This window comes from Panthera uncia, chromosome A2 (assembly GCF_023721935.1).
Source record: "Panthera uncia isolate 11264 chromosome A2, Puncia_PCG_1.0, whole genome shotgun sequence".
Lineage (NCBI taxonomy): Eukaryota > Metazoa > Chordata > Mammalia > Carnivora > Felidae > Panthera > Panthera uncia.
In genome coordinates, this window is record NC_064816.1 from 4798238 (window position 1) to 4818573 (window position 20336).

Here is a 20336-nt window from a genome sequence, read left to right on the forward strand (position 1 = left end):
TTTGGGCTCTTTCCATACTTTGGCTATTGTTGATAGTGCGGCTATAATCCTTGGGGTGCATGTGTCCCTTCAAAACAGCACACCTGTATCCCTTGGATAAATGCCTAGTAGTGCAATTGCTGGGTCGTAGGGTAGTTCTATTTTTAGTTTTTTGAGGAACCTCCATACTGTTTTCCAGAGTGGCTGCATCAGCTTGCATTCCCACCAACAATGCAAAAGAGCTCCTCTCTCTCCGCATCCTCACCAACATCTGTTGTTGCCTGAGTTGTTAATGTTAGCCATTCTGACAGGTGTAAGGTGGTATCTCATTGTGGTTTTGATTTGTATTTCCCTGATGATGAGTGACGTTGAGCATTTTTTCATGTGTCGGTTGGCCATCTGGATGTCTTCTTTGGAGAAGTGTCTATTCATGTCTTTTGCCCATCTCTTCACTGGATTATTTGTTTTTTGCGTGTTGAGTTTGATAAGTTCTTTGTAGATTTTGGATACTAACCCTTTATCTGATATGTCATTTGCAAATATCTTCTCCCATTCTGTCGGTTGCCTTTTAGTTTTGTTGATTGTTTCCCATGCTGTGCAGAAGCTTTTTATTTTGATGAGGTCCCAGTAGTTCATTTTTGCTTTTGTTTCCCTTGCCTCCAGAGACTTGTTGAGTAAGAAACTGCTACGGGCAAAGTCAAAGAGGTTTTTGCCTGCTTTCTCCTTGAGGATTTTTATGGCTTCCTTTCTTACATTGAGGTCTTTCATCCATTTTGAGTTTATTTTTGTTATGATGTAAGAAAGTGGTCCAGGTTCATTCTTCTGCATGTCGCTATCCAGTTTTCCCAGCACCACTTGCTAAAGAGACTGTCTTTGTTCCATTGGATATTCTTTCCTGCTTTGCCCATATGTTTGAGGGTCCATTTCTGGGTTCTCTATTCTGTTCCATTGATCTGAGTGTCTGTTCTTGTGCCAGTACCATACTGTCTTGATGATTACAGCTTTGTAGTATAGCTTGAAGTCTGGGATTGTGATGCCTCCAGCTTTGGTTTTCTTTTTCAAGATTGCTTTCACTATTCAGGGTCTTTTCTGGTTCCATACAAATTTTAGAATTATTTGTTCTAGCTCTGTGAAGAATGCTGGTGTTACTTTGATAGGGATCATGTTAAATATGTAGCTTGCTTTTGGTAGTATTGACATTTTAACAATATTTGTTCTTCCTATCCAGGAGCATGGAATCTTTTTCCATTTGTGTCTTCTTCAATTTCTTTCATAAGCTTTCTATAGTTTTCAGTGTATAGATTTTTCACCTCTTTGGTTAGATTTATTCCTAGGTATTTTATGGGTTTTGGTGCAACTGTAAATGGGATCGATTCCTTGATTTCTCTTTCTGTCGCTTCATTGTTGGCGTATAGGAATGCAACTGATTTCTCTGCATTGATTTTATATCCTGTGACTTTGCTGAATTCATGAATCAGTTCTAGCAGTTTTTGGTGGAATCCTTTGGGTTTTCCATATAGAGTATCATGTCATCTGCAAAGGGTGAAAGTTTGACCTCCTCCTGGCTGATTTGGATGCCTTTTATTTCTTCATGTTGTCTGATTACTGAGGCTAAGACTTCCAATACTATTTTGAATAACAGTGGTTAGAATGGACATCCCTGTCTTGTTCCTGACCTTAGGGTGAAAGCTCTCAGTTTTTCCCCACTGAGGATGATATTAGCGTTGGGTCATTCATATATGGCTTTTATGATCTCCAGGTATGATCCTTCTATCCCTACTATCTTGAGGGTTTTTATCAAGAAAGCATGCTGTATTTTGTCAAATGCTTTCTCTGCATCTATTGAGAGGATCATATGGTTCTTGTCCTTTCTTTTATTGATGTGATGAATCACGTAATTGTTTTGCGGATATTGAACCAGCCCTGCATCCCAGTTATAAATCCCACTTGGTCGTGGTGAATAATTCTTTTAATGTATTGTTGGATCCGGTTGACTAGTATCTTGTTGAGGATTTTTGCATCCATGTTCATCAGGGAAATTGGTCTATAGTTCTCTTTTTTAGTGGGGTCTCTGTCTGGCTTTGGAATCAAGGTAATGCTGGCCTCATAGAAAGAGTTTGGAAGTTCTCCTTCCATTTCTATTTTTTGGAACAGTTTCAAGAGAATAGGTGTTAAATCTTCCTTAAATGTTTGGTAGAATTCCTCTGGAAAGCCATCTGGCCCTGGACTCTTGTTTTTTGGCAGATTTTTTATTACTAATTCGATTTCCTTACTGGTTATGGGTCTGTTCAAATTTTCTATTTCTTTCTGTTTCAGTTTTGGTATGTATATGTTCCAGGAATTTGTCCATTTCTTCCAGGTTGCCCATTTTATTGGCATATAATTGCTCATAATATTCTCTTATTATTGTTTTTATTTCTGTTGTGTTGGTTGTGATTTCTCCTCTTTCATTCTTGATTTTACTTATTTGGGTCCTTTCCTTTTTCTTCTTGGTCAAACTGGCTAGTGGTTTATCAATTTTGTTAATTCTTTCAAAGAACCAGCTTCTGGTTTCATTGATCTGTTCTACTGTTTTTTTTTTTTTTTTTTTTTTTGGTTTCAATAGCATTAATTTCTGCTCTCATCTTTATTATTTCCTGTCTTCTGCTGGTTTTGGGGTTTATTTGCTGTTCTTTTTCCAGTTCCTTACGGTTAGGTTATGTTAGGTTGTGTATCTGAGATCTTTCTTCCTTCTTTAGGATGACTTGGATTGCTATATACTTTCCTCTTATGACTGCCTTTGCTGTGTCCCAGAGGTTTTGGGTTGTGGTGCTATCATTTTCATTGACTTCCATAAACTTGTTAATTTCTTCTTTAACTGGTTGGTTAGCCCATTCATTCTTTAGTAGGACGTTCTTCAGTCTCCAAGTATTTGTTACCTTTCCAAAATTTCTCTTGTTGTTGATTTCAAGTTTCCTAGCCTTGTGGTCTGAAAATATGCATGGTATGACCTTGATCTTTTTGTACTTGTTGAGGGTTGATTTGTGTCCCAGTATGTGATCTATGCTGGAGAACATTCCATGTGCACTGGAGAAGCATGTATATTCTGCTGCTTTAGGATGAAATGTTCTGAATATATCCATTAAGTCCATTTGGTCCAGTGTGTCATTCAAAACCATGTTCCCTTGTTGATTTCTCTTTAGATGATCTGTCCATTGCTGTGAGTGGGGTGTTGAAGTCCCCTACTATTATGGTATTATTATCAATGAGTTTCTTTATGTTTATGATTAATTGATTTATATATTTGGGTTTTCCACATTTGGAGCATAAATGTTTACAATTGTTGTCTTCTTGATGGATAGCCCCTTAATTATGATATAATTCCCTTCTTCACCTCTTGTTACAGTCTTTATTTTCAAGTCTAGATTGTCTGATGTAAGTATGGCTACTCCGGCTTTCTTTCATTGACCATTAGCATGATAGATGGTTCTCCATCCCCTTACTTTCAATCTGAAGGTGTCTTTAGGTCTAAACTGGGTCTCTTGTAAACAGCATATAGATGGATCTTGTTTTCTTTTATTTTTAAATATTTTTTAATGTTTTATTTTTTTGAGAAAAAGAGGGAGAATGAGTGGGGGAGGAGCAGAGAGAGAGGGAGACACAATCTGAAGCAGGCTCCTGGTTCTGAGCTGTCAGCACAGAGCCCTATGTGGGGCTTGAACTTATGAACCATGAGATCATGACCTGAGCCAAAGTTAGAAGCTTAACCAACTGAGCCACCCAGGCACCCAGATGGATCTTGTTTTCTTATCCATTCAATTATCCTATTCTTTTGATTGGAATATTTAGTCCATTGATGTTTAGAGTGAGTACTGAAAAGAAATGAATGTATTGCCATTATGTTGCCTGTAGAGTTGGAGTTTCTGATAGTGTTCTCTGGTCCTTTCTAATCTTTGTTGCTTTTGGTCTTTTTTTTTTTTTTTCATCTTTTCTCCCTCAGAGAGTCCCCCTTAAAATTTCTTGCAGGGCTGGTTTAATGGTCATGAACTCCTTTAATTTTTGTTTGGGAAACTTTTTATCTCTCCTATTTTGAATTACAGCCTTGCTGGATAAAGAATTCTTGGCTGCGTATTTTTCTGAGTCAGCACACTGAATATATCTTGTCACTGCTTTCTGGCCTGCCAATTTTCTGTGGATAGATCTGCTGCAAACCTGATCTGTCTTCCCTTGTAGGTTAGGGACTTTTTTCCCTTGCTGTTTTCATGATTCTCTCCTTGCCTGAGTATTTTGTGAATTTGACTATGATCTGCCTTGTTGATGGTCGATTTTTGTTGAATCTAATGGGAGTCCTCTGTGCTTCCTGTATTTTGATGTCTGTGTCTTTCCCCAGGTTAGGAAAATTTTCCACTATGATTTGCTCACATAACCCTTCTACCCCTATTTCTCTCTCTTCCTCTTCTGGGACCCCTATGATTCTGATGTTGTTCCTTTTTCATGAGTCACTGATTTCTCTAATTCTTAAATCGTGCTCTTTTGCCTTAGTCTCTCTCTTTTTTTCTGCTTCATTATTCTCCATAAGTTTGTCCTCCAGGTCGCTGATTCTCTGCTCTACCTCATCCATCCTTGCTGCCGTGGCATTCATTCAAGATTTCAGCTTAGTTATACCATTTTTTATTTCATCCTGACTAGCTTTTATCTCCGCAGAAAGGGATTTTAATCTGTTTTTAACCCCAGATAGTATTCTTATTATCATGATTCTAAATTCTGGTTCGGACATCTTGCTTTTAGCTGTATTGATTAAGTCCCTGGCTGTCATTTCTTCCTGTTCTTTCTTTTGGGGTAAATTCCTTTGTTTCATCATTTTTAAGGAAGAAACAGAAAAAAATTAAAATTAAAAAATTAAAAACAACACGAAAAAGTCAAATAAAGGATGCTAGATCCTAGGTGTGTTCTGGTCTGTTTTTGAAAGGAGGTTGATAGATTAGAGAAAAAAAGAGAAAGATAAAAAAGAAAAAAGGAAACTGTTGGAAATTTGAAAAAAATGAATACAATGAAATAGAATAAAATGAAATAATGGAAGTAAAAAAATAGCATTTGACAAATTTACAAAAAAATAAAAAATATAGTAGAAAAAATTAAAGACACATATTTAATAGAAATGAAAAATAGAGATAATTTGTTTCTGTTTCTGTATTCAAGAACCAAAAAAAAAAAAAATTGAATAGATGGACCAGCAAACAGACTGAAGTACGATTGAAATCACATCGTTTTCCCCTAGAAGTTGGACTATGTAGCACTTTATAGTCCATAAACTGTGCAGGCAGAGAGACTTGTGTTCCTGAAGAGCAAGGTTGGCCCAGTTGGGCAGGCTTAGTGTAACAGCTATTCTCCACTAGATGGCGCTGCTTAGCTTACTGGGTGGACTGTTGTAGCGTGTGTAGGTGTGTATGCGCATGCGTGGGAGGAGTGAAAATGGCATCACCCAGCTACCCAGTCTCTAGTATCGGAACTCTGGTCTCCCCGATCAGCTATCATGCACCCCTCCTCTGTCTTCAGCTTCCATCCACTCCCCACTTCTGCACTGTCCATGACCAAGCCAGCAGGCTGCAGGTGGCACCTCCCTGCTGAGTTTTATCTCAGATGCGGCCGTTTCCCAACCCCTCACTTCTGAGGGACTGTGGTGTTGACCTGTTCTGACCCCTGCAGGAGGATCTCACCAAGCAATGGCCGGGTGCTGGCCACACCCAGGAACATTCATAGGACCGTGCTTCTCTCAATGCCCAGAGACCGTGGCTGGGTGCCAGCCTGCCCCCCCCAAAAGTTCATGCAATCTTGTAGCAGCAGCATTTCAGGGATTGTGGAAAATCACAACATCTGGCACCAGGCTTCAACCTTAACATCCTTGTTCCAGCACCAGCAAATGTGGCTGTTCTCCAGGGTCTGCTGGGACCTTTGCCTGTGGGGTGGCCACACAGCCTCTACCAAATTTCCCCCCTGGAGGGGAACTGCCTCTTCCCATGTGGCCTAAGGACCTCACTCTCTCCTCCTGGGGATTCGCCCTTCCCACCCGAGCACTGCCAGGTAAAGAGCTGCAGAGTTTCAGATTCTGTGCTCCCCCTGTTTGTAGAGTCTTTATGGAATTTAAAACCTCTCCTTTCTCCCTTTTTTGTTCAGTCCCTTGCATACTTTTTCTTTTCTCTCCAGCTGCTTTTGGGGAGGGGGATGCTTTCCATTCTCTCCTCCTTGTCTCCATCCTCTCTCCACAAGCAAAAACAGCTCCCTGCCCTCTGCAGCCTTCTCCCCCAGTTCACCTCTCCATGCTATGTACCTGTTGAGTTCTCTGGTGTGGGTTGTTAATCCTCAAATCAGTTTACTAGGTGTGCAGGATGGTTTAGTGTTGATCTGGCTGCATTTCAGGGACACGAGACACACACAAAAAAACCTTCCATGCTCTTGTACCATCTTGGTCCCTCCCTGCGTTTTCTTTTATCTCATTAATTTTCCTTAAAGCAGCTATTTTGAATTCTTCTCCAGGTAAATCCTTTGAGTTTGGTTGTTGGAATATTATTGGTAGGATTCGGTGGAGTCATGTTCCCTTATTGTTTTCATGTTTCTTTGAAGTTTTTCCTTGCTGTCTTTGCATATGAAGTGTAGTTACGTCCTGTAGTTTTTGCTAACTGCCTCCAGGGAGAAATACCTCCTGTCAGCCCAGCTAGAGATCGAGGCTTCCTCGGATCTTCTGGGGTCCTGCCAGCTCCATGCCTCTTGCTCCCTCTTGTGGCACAATTCTTATGTTTGTGTGCTTTGTCCCCACCCTGCCAGGCACCAGACCAAGTGCTAACAGACTCTGGTCTTGCTTTTCCCAAAGGTAACACTACCTGCTGCTGCTAAAGTTGTAGTCTCTCCCTGTCTGCCAGAGATTACTCTCACTGCTCTCTTCAGAAGCAGGCAAAGGGAGCTGACCACGGAATGGGGCAGTGAGGGTGAGGAATACAGAATACTCGTCGTGCCTGTGGGCCACCCAGTGACTCCTGAGTGGACTTCTTGATGGTTTCCACAACACAGTGAGTAGGAGCTGTCCCCCTCATGTATTCTGAGATTCCTTTCTGCCATTCTTTCTTTTTTTTTAATTTTTTTTAATTTTTTTATTTTTTAAAAAAAATTTTTTAACGTTTTATTTTATTTTTGAGACAGAGAGAGACAGAGCATGAACGGGGGAGGGGCAGAGAGAGAGGGAGACACAGAATCAGAGGTAGGCTCCAGGCTCTGAGCCATCAGCCCAGAGCCCGATGCGGGGCTCGAACTCACAGACCGTGAGATCGTGACCTGAGCTGAAGTCGGACGCTTAACCAACTGAGCCACCCAGGCGCCCCTCTGCCATTCTTTCAAGCTCTTCCCACCCCCCTACACCCTACCCCAATCCTGGAACTCCTGATTTGGTACTCTAACTCAGTACTTTTTCTTTTCTCTCTAATGGGGCACTTGTAGAAATCTGGACTTCCATGAAGGTTCTCTCATACATGGGTGATTGTCTAAGTCCGTGTTTTCCAAGGTCTCCTGGACTATGGCTAAAAGGGACTGCAGCAAGTTAATGGGCCACTGCAAGGACCACAGCTGGGACCACGGTATGTCTCTCTGTTACCTGATGCAAAGGTGAGTGAGACGCCTCACAAATCCCCTGGCATATGGTGCTGGACCCCCCAGCTCCTACAAGCTACTTTTGTTAATGAATGGATGCTGGATTTGTGTTGGAGGAGGGGGCTGGGGTGCAGGAAGAGGAGAAAAAACAAGGGTGTCTTACAGCAACAAGGGTGCTATCTTACAGCAGTTTATTTCTTTTTATTTAAAAAAAATTTTTTTAATGTTTATTTATTTTTGAGACAGACACAGAGTGTGAGCAGGGGAGGGGCAGAGAGAGAGGGAGACACAGAATCCAAAGCAGGTTCCAGGCTCTGAGCTGTCAGCACAGAGCCTGACGCGAGGCTCGAACCCACGTCCGCGAGATCACGACCTGAGCCAAAGTCGGACACTCAACCTACTGAGCCACCCAGGCGCCCCTGGTTAGTACAGACATTTTAACAAGATTTTTTCTTCCAATCTATGAACATGGAGTGTTTTTCCATTTCTTTATGTCCTCTTCAATTTCTTTTATTTTTTTAATGTTTATTTTTGACAGAGCATGAGTGGGGGAGGGGCAGAGAGACAGGGAGACACAGAATCCAACGCAGGCTCCAGACTCTGAGCTGTCAGCACAGAGCCCAACATGGGGCTCAAACTCACAAACTGTGAGATCATGACCTGAGCCGAAGTCGGTCGCTCAACCGACTGAGCCAACCAGACGTCCCATACAGCAGTTTATGTCTTAAAATAAGCTTTCTGCTTCTTTCTTCCTCTTTTCTCCTTTGGGACTCCAGTGAGGTGTAGATGTTTTTGTTTGTTTGTTTGTTTTTTTTTAGTTGTGTCCCATAGATCCTGAAGGCTTCCTTTATTACGCATTGTTTTCTCTTTGAATATTTCAAATGATCTGTCCTCAAGATTGGCCGTTCTTTTGCTTTGCGCAGTCTACTGTTGAAGATTTCTGTTGAATTCTTCAGCCATTGTATTCTTCAGCTCCAAAACTTCTGTCTAGTTCTTTATGCTTTGTCTTTGTTGAATTTCTCACTTTGTCCTTCTATTTGTTTTCCTGATTTCAGTAACTTGTGTTCACTTGTAGCTTTCTGAGTATCTTTTTTTTTTAAGTTTTTATTTTAATTCCAGTTAGCATACAGTGTTATATTAGTTTCAGGTGTACAATATAGTGATTCAATAATTCCGTAAATCACCCAGTGCTCATCACAAGGGCACTCCTTGATCCCCATCACCCATTTCACCCCAGCCACCTCCCCTCTGGTAACCATCATTTCTGAGTATCTTTCAAACAATTACTTTGAATTCTTCTTAAGGAAATGTACGTATCGCCATTTCTTTGGGGTCAGTTATTAGAAGTTTCCTGTGTTCCTTTGGTGGGGGCATGTTTTGCTCATTCTTTTTGATCCCTGTAGCCTTGCATCAGTGTCTGTGCATTTGAATGAGCAATAACCTCTTCTAGACTTGGACAAACTGCAGTAAAGGGGGAAGACCTTCAAGCAGGAGCGTGTGCTAGCTTTGGATCAGGGGTCGGGGGCGTGAGGCAGGCACATGATGTCTCGTCAGCTCAAGCTGCTGAGATCCACACCATCAATAGCTGTGTGGCCCTTGGAAAGTAATGCAGGGGGTTCACAGTGGCTGTAAGGGCTGTAGAGGACCTCAATGGCCCCTCCTGGTCCAGCAGCTTGGGTCAGGGAGCAGTGGTGGCAGGGTCCGGGGCATGCACACGCTCCGCAGGAGGTTCCAGCTGCAGAGGCCTGTGTAGTGCCCAGGAGTGGTTGCAGACACCCATGCAGTGATGGAAGTCTGGCCAGCCGTAGGTGCACTGGTAGCTGTAGGAGTTCTGGCAGTCAGCATACACTCTTGAGGCTGTAGGGGGCCTTTCCAGGGGTGTATACAGGGCACCGGAGGCAGTGAAAACAGATGGGCTGGGGGCGTGCAGGTGAATAGCTGGAAAGGCCAGCTGCAGGTAAGCACAGGGGTACAAGTCAGTGACAAGAGACAGGGACAAAGCTGAGACCACAAGTAGCTAAGGGGATCCTGGCTGTCTGGTACACAGCAGTGGATGCAGGTAGTAGGAGTCAGGCTAGCGGGGTGCAGGTACACAGCTGGAGGGGCTAGTTATAGGTGAGCACAGAGGTGCAAACTAGTGACTGGAGATAGGGCTGAATCTGGGTCACAAGCAGCTATAGGGGTCTGGCTATGGCCTGCACTTGGGTGGCTACAGGCTATCACCAGGGGCATGCAAATGGCAGTAGAGGCCTGGGACAAGCGTCAGGCCAGCAGCACGAAAGACACGGCTGGAGCTAGCACCTGTGTGTTGGGGGGTCAGCTGCAGGGATCTAGGCAGGTGTCATGCACTCAGCAGCTCCAGAGAGAGGCCTGAGCTGGGCTCCAACATGCATCCCAGGCTCCAGCAGGTACACGGAGGAGGGCATGGGAGGTATCCTGGTGGCTGGTGTCCAAGTAGGTCGGAGAATAAGAAGCCGGAGGGAGGCACCATAAGAATGTCCTGAAGGAGAGGGACAGAGCAGCAAGGAACCGAAAGCAGTTTCATCCCCAGGACAGAAAGCTGCGGGACTGCTCGCTCCCTCCAGAAGGACATCATATGGGTGCCAGGCCTGGAGATAAGAATGTTTTGTCTGGTGCCAGATGTACTCATGACCCAGTAAGGAAAACACTGCAGGTACACGACCTGTCAAGACGCCACATACTATGTCGTATGTGCTTGCTGTTATCAGACAATTTGCAAAAATAAAAGAGGCTTGAGCCAGGAGACCGATGCTTTGGCTCCTGGAGAGTCTCACCTTTAGGACCTCTCTTCAGCTGGTGCCTGAACAGGGAACCTGAAGGGGGACGTGTGCAGCACCACTGAAGAAGGGCCCACAGAACCGAAGGAAACTTTGGAGCCGGGGAAGCTCATCCTTCAGGATTTCTGCAGGGTAAGTACAGGGGATTCCACCCCATCTAGTTATGACTTACATATTCAACTCTTGCAGACTTTATTAAAGAGCTCAGGGGTAAAAGTGAAACGATCAGCGTTTCAGGATTTGTTATACTTAGTAAAGAAACATTGTTACCAGTTTATGCCTCTGGCAAAGATGCTTTGAATCAGAAACAATGGAACTTGGTTTTATGTGCTTTGTGCCACGCTTATCAGCAAGAAGCCATCCCTCTCTCCCTATGGTCTTTATGTAATTTAAGTTCCCTGGCTTTGCAGCCCTTGCAGTCAGAATCAGGGGAAGAAGGGGACATTGGTCATCACAACCCCTCACTGGCTGAAAGTGATCATGAGCTTGTAGATAGTGACTCAGGGCCCGAGCCTGTATCCCACCACCAGAGGAATAGAAACCTACAGGTCCCAGGTTCATGGCCCAGAGATAGTCGCAGCTCAGGCTTCTGTACTCCTGCCTCCCTCATTGCCCCACAGCCCTGAACCCATCCATCCCTTTGAGGAAACTAAATGTTCCGCTTATTCAAAAAACCCATTTCTTGGTATCTCCACTCATAGTATCACAATTCGTTTCCCCCTTAATGCAGGTGCTTCAACAAACTAAGGCTGCGGGGGACACTGAATTAACACCTAGTATGCCTGCAGCTTATCCTGTCAACATTACCCAAATTCCTCCTAATCAGAAATATCCTCAGGGAGGGCAATGATTTTATCTGGTTCCTTTCGGTTTTAAAGTAATTAATGACTTGAAACAGGCTTGCACGCAATACAGTGTTAATTCCTCTTATACGCTGGGATTGGTGTCTGGTTTAGCCAATTCAGAGCGACTCATTCCATGGGACTGGGCGGTCCTAGGTCGCACTGTCCTAAGCGCTTCTGAATTTTTGCAGTTTAGGACTTGGTGGGAGGAAGAAACACAGATACAGGCCCGGCATGATGCCGCCCTGAATCCTCCTGTGCCCATTACCGGAAAACAACTTACCAGGAGCAGACGAGGGTTTGGCATACAGGTTCAGCTTCAGTATGATGTTCAAGCAGTGATACAAGTTAGATTGTGGTGCCTGAATGCCTGGGAGAAAATAGCTACCCCTGGACAGGCTACACCCTCTTTTGTTCAAGTCAAACAGAGTCCTAACGAGCCCTATGTAGATTTTATTGCTGGGCTAAAGGATGTTATTATAAAAAGCATCTCTCAGGCAGGCTTACCGGATCTCCTCTTACAGCTGCTGGCTTTTGGTAATGCTAATAAGGAATGCCAACAAGCTTTATACCCAGTGAAGTCTCAAGGAGGTGATTTAACTGATTATATAAAGGCCTGTCAAGATATCAGCTCAGAAGTCTATAAAATGTGCCTTGAATAGCCACTGCCAGCAGCCCCTGGACTTTACGAACAGTCCAAGTGTTTTTGCTGTGGCAAATTGGGACATTATAAAAGGGATTGCTGACAGCTGAGTTGTAGCAACTCCCATGATCTACCTTGCCCCCAGAATGAAATTCTAAGCCTCCTGGGTTATGCCCTGGATGCAATAAAGACTATCATTTTGCAAATCAATGTAGATCTAAATTCCATAAGAATGGAGCTCCCCTGCCATCTTGGTGGAGGAGACAGGGATAACGCCCCCCCCCACCAGGGCCCGAATGTAAATAATATGGGGAATCAGATTCCACGTTATTACCCTGTGAGCTACGGGACTTACCATGCAAATCTGTCCATGACCTTCTCCATGCCACATGAGGGAGCGCAGCATTAGATATCCCTGCCCCAGAGTCTCTGGTCCTCAAACCCTCCATGGGAACTTATAAGGTTAAAACTGGGATTTACGGGCCTCTTCAGAGTCCATTGGCCTTCTTATTGGACGAAGTAGTCTTATGTCCAAGGGAGTTCATGTCTACTTAGGAATTATAGAAGCTGATTTTAAGGATGAAGTTTTAGTAATGATTAGTACTTCTGTTCCTTATCATGTCTTGGCAGCAGATCGCATTGCCCAACTACCGTTGTTGCCTTACATTGCTTTAATTTCCACGCCAATAGACTGGCAGGGAGGGTTTGGATCTACGGGCAAACAGATATCTTGGCAAACATTTCTAAAGGACAAAGGCCTGAGATGACCTTACAAATTAATGGAAAATCATCTACTGGCCTGGTAGACTCAGGAGCTGATGATGTCACCATCATTGCTTCTAAGTTTTGGCCTAAGAATTGGCCACTCCGACCCATATCCACAGTCTTTACAGGTGTAGGAAAAGTTACTGACATCCAACAGAGTGTTGAAAGTTTTCTATGTGAAGGGCCTGAAGGCCAGGCTGCTACTATCCAGACTTATGTTACTGATACAGCCATTAATCCATGGGGAAGAGACCTCCTAAGTCAATGGGGAGCATGTATTAATATTCCTTATGTTTCCCCTGCTGCAACCAATATGATGTCCAAAGTGAGTTATAATCCATTAAAAGGGCTTGGACAACAAGAAAATGGGCGTATGGGAACAATTACTGCTGAAATGTGGCCACCTTGTGTGGGACTGGGATGTCCTGTACAGAATTCAGGTTTAGTGTAAGAGCCACTGTTCCTGAACAACGTTATGCCTTAGCATTAGAATGGTTAACAAGTGCCCTGGTGTGGGTGGAACCGTGGCCCCTTCCAAAGGAGAAATTAGAGGCTCGAGAACTGAAAGGGCGGGCCTATGCCGGCCGACTCCATCTTGTTCTGTGTCCTTCACCTTGACCACACCTCCTCCCCTTGAGTAACCCCCCCCTCACCTGCCTAACAGGACTCGGACCCTTCCCCAGCCAATCGGCTGAGGCCATAGCCATTACCTTACCAACTGCCCCTAGGCCCCAATAAAACCTTTGTCCTTTTGAAACTCGCTCTCTCTCCCTGGTATCTCAGCACTGCGTTGGTGCAGGTAGGGGATTGAGCTCGAGCTAGCTCGAATAAAGGCTCTTTTGCTTTTGCATTGGACTCAGCTCCCTGGTGGTCTTTGGGGATCACGAATTCTGGGCATAACATTTGGGGGCTCATCCGGGATCCCCAAGACCCCCGAGGGACCCCTGACCCGGAGAGCCTGACTGGCCATGGTTAGTGTCTGTTTGTTCTGTCTTTTCTGTGTGAGCTCATTTCTGGAATTCTGGTAGTGCCCGACACGGTCTAAGTGGACGCACTGGAGGACCACGGGCCAGGAGTTTCGGAAGACGTTCCGATCCTCCCTTCTGGAGGGACGTGGAATCCCCTCAAAGGTCTGAGACGAGGCGGGTCGCTCCCGCTGGTCGGTGTGAGGCCATCGTCTTTGGAGGGACGTGGAATCCCCTCAAATGTCTAAGCTAGCTCTCAGTTTTGCTTCCATGGAGTTGGAAGACTTTCTAGGGGCCCTCTGTTTGTCTGTTTTTGTGTTTCTCTGTTTTGTTCTGTGGACCTACTGGACGGACGTTACAGGACAGACTCAGACTACTCCTCTAAGTATTATGATTGATCACTTTAAGGATGTGAGGGGAAGAGCTAACAACCTCAGTGTGGAAGTCCGAAAGGGTCGGTTGCAGTTTTTTTGTTCTAGTAAGTGGCCAATTTTCAATGTCAGATGGCCACCAGAGGGGACCTTCGGCCTCCCTACCATCCACCGAGTCAGGAGTATCATCTCTCAGCCTAAGACAGGCCATCTTGATCAGCTCCCTTACATTATCACTTGGCAGGACCTTGTAGAAGACCCACCCTCTTGGCTTAAGCCCTTCCTAGCCCCACTCCCTCTGGAGCCAAAACCCATTCTTGCTTTGCAGGAGACAGAGAAGAGGAAAAGTCTTACCCAGCCTTCAGCACCCCTCTACCCTGTCCTACAGGGGGGTACTGAAGAAGAATTAATTTTTCCTCCCCCGTATAACCCCTCTAGGATGCCGGAAGAACACCATCCTCCCACTCCGGGGGAGGCAGACGCTGTTCCGAGAGCGGGAGGCGGAAACGCTCCAGTGGGAAGCCCGCCCTTTACCAGACAAAGGGCTCAGAGGGAGCAATCCGCCTCCGCCGCTGACTCCACTATTCTGCCCCTGCGAGCCACCGGACCCCCAGACGTGGAGGGGAATCAGCCCCATCACTATTGGCCTTTCGCCACTAGTGACCTCTACAATTGGAAAGCTCAGAATCCTAAGTTTTCCAAGAAACTGGCAGGGCTTATTGATTTATTAGACTCTGTTCTTTTTACCTATCAGCCCACGTGGGATGATTGCCAGCAGCTTTTGCAGGTCCTATTCACGACTGAAGAAAGAGAAAGAATCCTCAATGGGGCCCGAAAACTAGTTCCGGGTGCAGACGGGAATCCCACCACCAACCAGGCTCAGATAGATGCCTCCTTCCCCTTAACTCGGCCCCAGTGGGATTTCAACATGGCAGAAGGTAAGGAGAGGCTCCGGGTCTACCGCCAGACTCTAATGGGGGGGGGTCTCCGAATGGCTGCTAGAAAGCCAACCAATTTGGCCAAGGTAGGAAATGTACAACAGGGAAAAGATGAATCTCCGGCTGCCTTTTTAGAACGGATCATGGAGGCATTCTGTACCTATACCCCATGGATCCAGAGGCTCCAGAAAGCAAGGCAGCTGTTATCATGGCCTTTGTAAACCAATCAGCCATAGACATTAGGAGAAAATTACAGAAAATAGATAGACTAGGAGAAAAAAGTCTGCAGGACTTACTGGTGGTAGCCGAAAAGGTATATAATAACCGGGAGCCTCCTGAGGACAAGCAGGCTCGTGCTATGGTGGCTGCCAGCAGTAAGCAGACTCAAGACCTGGCCAGAATACTACTAGCTACCACTGCTGACTTCCCCGAGGAACGAGACCGCCGTCTCCGGCAGCTGGCAGATGACGCAAGAAAAGGCAAAAGAACCACCAAGGTGGGGAAGCAGAGGCTGCAGAAGGATCAGTGTGCATACTGCAAGGAGATAGGGCTTTGGGCCCGAGATTGTCCGAAAAGGGCCAGTGGGAAGGGAAGCAAGACTGATCGAGTAAAAGTCCTAGAGCTAGATGAACTAAGTGATTAGGGGAGTCGGGGTTCGGACCCTCTCCCCGAACCCAGGGTAACTCTTAAAGTGGAGGGGACCCCTGTTGACTTCCTTGTCGACACCAGAGCACAACATTCGGTCCTCTGCACCCCACAAGGAAAACTAGCCAGCAAGAAGTCCTGGGTACAAGGGGCAACTGGTATGAGCCAGTATTCATGGACTACCCGAAGAACAGTAGATTTGGGAACAGGCCGGGTATCCCACTCCTTTATGGTAATACCAGAATGCCCCTACCTGCTGTTAGGATGGGACTTACTGACCAAGATTGGAGCTCAGATAACTTTCAGACAAGGGGGGCCTCAGGTCACCGATGGCAAGGGCCACCCCATCCAGGTCCTGACCATGAAACTGGAGGATGAATACCTCCTCCACCAGGAGGCGCTCCCGAGAGAGAATAATATAGACAGATGGCTACAAGAATTCCCCTCGGTTTGGGCAGAGACAGGGGGGATGGGACTAGCCGCTCACAGGACCCCAGTCCTGGTAGAGCTCAAGCCAGGAGAGAGTCCGGTAAGGATCAAACAATACCCCATGTCTCAGGAGGCCTGGAAGGGGATCCAGCCACACATCCGGAGACTACAAAGCCTAGGGGTACTAGTTCCTTGCCAGTCTGCCTGGAACACCCCCTTACTGCCGGTCAGAAAGCCTCACACAAATGACTACCGACCGGTACAAGACCTCCGGGAAGTAAATAAGAGGGTCGCAGACATACACCCAACTGTTCCCAACCCATATACTCTCTTGAGCTCCTTGGCGCTCTCCAGGGTCTGGTGTACTGTACTAGATTTAAAGGACGCCTTCTTCAGTCTGTCGTTGGCACCCCAGAGCCAACCCTTGTTCGCCTTCGAGTGGCATGATCCGGAGGAGGGCTATAGTGGGCAACTCACCTGGACACGGCTACCTCAGGGATTCAAAAATTCACCCACCATCTTCGACGAGGCACTACACGAGGACCTGGGTGAGTACAGAAGGGAGCACCCTGGCCTCACCCTCCTACAGTACATAGATGACATCCTGATTGCTGCCGACAAGGCCAAAGACTGTGAGCGAGGGACCCAGGACCTGCTGGCTACCCTGGGGGCCTTAGGGTATCGGGCATCCGTGAAGAAGGCTCAGATATGCAGGGAGAGGGTAAGTTACCTGGGATATATCCTGGAGGGTGGATAGCGGCGGTTATCAGATGCCAGAAAAGAAACTGTCCTAAAGATCCCTACTCCCACCTCCCGAAGAGAAGTGAGGGAATTCCTAGGATCAGCCGTCTACTGCCGCCTCTGAGTTCCAGGTTTTGCTGAGATCTCCAGGCCCCTATATGAAGCTACCAAAGAGGGGAAAACATTTAAATGGGCTGAAAAAGAAGAAACTGCCTTTAATCAGTTAAAAAAGGCCCTCCTAAGTGCCCCAGACCTGGGCCTACCACACATTACGAAGCCCTTCCACCTCTTTGTAGACGAACATAAGGGAATAGCAAAAGGGGTTCTAACTCAAGCCTTAGGCCCCTGGAACCGCCCAGTGGCTTACCTGTCTAAGAAACTAGACCCAGTGGCTGTCGGCTGGCCGCCATGCCTAAGAATTATTGCAGCGACAGCACTCCTAGTCAAGGATGCAGACAAACTGACCCTAGGACAGGAGATCTGGATCACGACCCCACACGCCATTCAAGGGGTCCTGAAACAGCCTCCGGATAGATGGATGAGCAATACACATATGACTCATTACCAGAGCCTCCTACTCAACCCTCCACGAGTGCGGTTCCACCCCAGTGCAGCCCTCAATCCTGCAACCCTGCTGCCTGACCCTGACCTAGGTGCTCCACTACATGACTGTGCGGGAATCCTGGAACAAGTACATGGATTCCGGACGGACCTGACCGACCGGCCCCTCCCCGATGCCGAGGCTACTTGGTTCACTGATGGCAGCAGCTTTGTGCGAGACGGACACAGGTATGCGGGTGCAGCAGTGGTCACTGAAACGGACACCGTATGGGCGGAGGCTCTACCCTCCAGAACGTCAGCCCAGCGAGCAGAGCTCATAGCCCTCACCAAGGTGCTGATGCTGGGAGCTGGAAAACGGCTTAACATCTACACAGACAGCCATTATGCATTTGCCACAGCTCATATTCATGGGGCAATTTATCAGGAGAGGGGGTTACTGATGGCAGAAGGACGGACTATAAAAAATAAGCAGGAGATACTTAACCTGCTTACGGCCTTATGGCTTCCTGCCAAGCTAGCCATTATCCACTGCCAAGGGCACCAAAAAGCTGATAACCCAGTAGCTAGAGGTAATCGAAAGACTGACCAGGCAGCCAAGGCAGTAGCCCTTACTTCAATCCCCACCATGACCATACAACTACTGGACCCTGGAGACCCAGTTTTACCAGACCAGCCCAAATACTCCCAGGAGGAGTTACAGCAGATCAAGAAACTCCCCATGGCCCAGGAGATAAAGGGATGGTGGTATACACCTAACAAGGAGCTCGTGCTGCCAGACCGGCTCGGAGTCTCAATATTAGAGCACATGCATCGGTCTACTCACATGGGGGCCCGAAAATTAAAAGACTTAATCCAACATGCCAGAATCAAGATTCACCAACAGGACACCAAAATAGAGCAAGTTGTATCTGCCTGCAAGACCTGCCAACTCACCAAAGCGAGAGCCACATGAAATAAAAAAGGAACCAGGCTCAGAGGCACCAGACCGGGAGCCCAATGGGAAGTCGACTTCACTGAAGTCAAACCAGGAAAGTATGGTTTTAAATATCTTTTAGTATTTACAGACACCTTCTCTGGCTGGGTGGAGGCATACCCAACCAAGCATGAAATGGCTCAGACGGTGGCGAAGAAGCTACTAGAAGACATCTTACCCAGGTATGGTTTTCCTGCCATGGTAGGATCAGACAATGGACCAGCTTTTATCTCGCAGGTAACACAGGCAGTAGCCAAGGCAGTGGGGGCAAACTGGAAATTACATCGTGCTTATAGGCCCCAGAGCTCAGGACAGGTAGAAAGAATGAATAGAACCCTAAAAGAGACCCTTACCAAATTAACCATGGAGACTGGAGGGGACTGGGTGACTCTCCTACTGTACGCCCTTTACCGGGTTAGAAACACTCCTTACACTCTGGGTTTTACTCCCTACGAGATCATGTTTGGCAGTCCACCCCCTGTTATTCCCAGCCTTCGAGCTGAACTTATTGCTGAGTTTAAAGATCAAGAACTTTTTCTTTCCTTGAGCGGGCTCCAGAGGGCACATGAGGACATTTGGCCGTGCCTCCGTGCCATCTACGAGGCTGGCCCGATCCCGACACCTCATCAGTACAGGCCGGGAGACTGGGTCTACGTCAAGAGGCACCACTGAGAGACTCTCAAGCCACGCTGGAAGGGACCCTACATCGTGGTGTTGACAACCCGCACCGCTCTCAAGGTAGACGGCATCGCGACCTGGGTCCATCACACCCACGCTCGGCCAGCGGACCCCTCCTCGATCCTGAAGGACGTCGTCACGCGATGGGCCATCAGTTGGGACCAACACAACCCACTCAAGCTCAAGCTACAGTGCATTTGACCCACCTAATATTGGTAACTCTGTTAACTCTGCTTGTCATTGCTTATGCTGCCGGGAGTCCCCACGCCTCCCAAAACATCACCTGGCAGATTATAGACACAAGCTTGGGGACAATACTTAATCAGACATCCCAGAGCCACCCCAGGGACACTTGGTTCCCAGAACTTTGCATAAACCTCCAAATTCTGTTCCCCTTGTCACCATAAATGCAGCCGGTCCCATGATTGGGTCCCTAAGCTACATGACAAGGGGGGAATGAAAGGGCGGGCCTACGCCGGCCGACTCCATCTTGTTCTGTGTCCTTCACCTTGACCACACCTCCTCCCCTTGAGTAACCCCCCCCTCACCTGCCTAACAGGACTCGGACCCTTCCCCAGGACCCTTCCCCAGCCAATCGGCTGAGGCCATAGCCATTACCTCACCAACTGCCCCTAGGCCCCAATAAAACCTTTGTCCTTTTGAAACTCGCTCTCTCTCCCTGGTATCTCAGCACTGCGTTGGTGTAGGTAGGGGATTGAGCTCGAGCTAGCTCGAATAAAGGCTCTTTGCTTTTGCATCGGACTCGGCTCCCTAGTGGTCTTTGGGGATCACGAATTCTGGGCATAACAGAACAATTAGTGCAAGAACAATTGGATGCAGGTCATGTAGAAATGCCCACCAGTCCATGGAATTCTTGTGTGTGTGTGATAAAGAAAAAATCTGGGAAATGGAGAATGTTGACTGACTTAAGGAAGGTAAATGAGTTTATACGATCTATGGGACCTTTGCTTTGCAACCTGGGCTCCCATCTCCTACTATGATTCCTCAGAACTGGTCATTAATTATAGTAGATTTAAAAGATTGTTTTTCACCGTTCTTCTACTGCCAGATGATAGAGAAAAATTTGCCTGTTCTGTACCTTCAGACAATCATATGGTTCCTGTGCGATGCCATCCATGGAAAGGGCTTCTGCAAGGTATGCTTAATAGCCCTACTATGTGTCAGCATTTTGTTAATCAGCCACTTTCACAATTACGTATTCAGGTCCCACAGGTGTTGATTATCCATTACATGGATGATATTCTTTTTGCTGCAGAAACACCTACACAGATAAAAGATCTTTTTCAGGCCGCTGGGTTATTGTACCCAAATACAGCCTAATAGTAACAACAACAACAAAAAAGTGCAAACCCAAGATCCCTTTCTTTATC

The 20336-nt window shown here is 46.5% G+C and overlaps 1 long non-coding RNA gene across 1 annotated transcript in view; it reads right to left on the reverse strand.

Annotated features, from left to right (window-relative positions):
* The window catches only part of LOC125928938 (uncharacterized), a 39276-nt gene that overhangs the window by 1517 nt on the left and 17423 nt on the right, over nucleotides 1-20336 (reverse strand). The window lies entirely within an intron of this gene.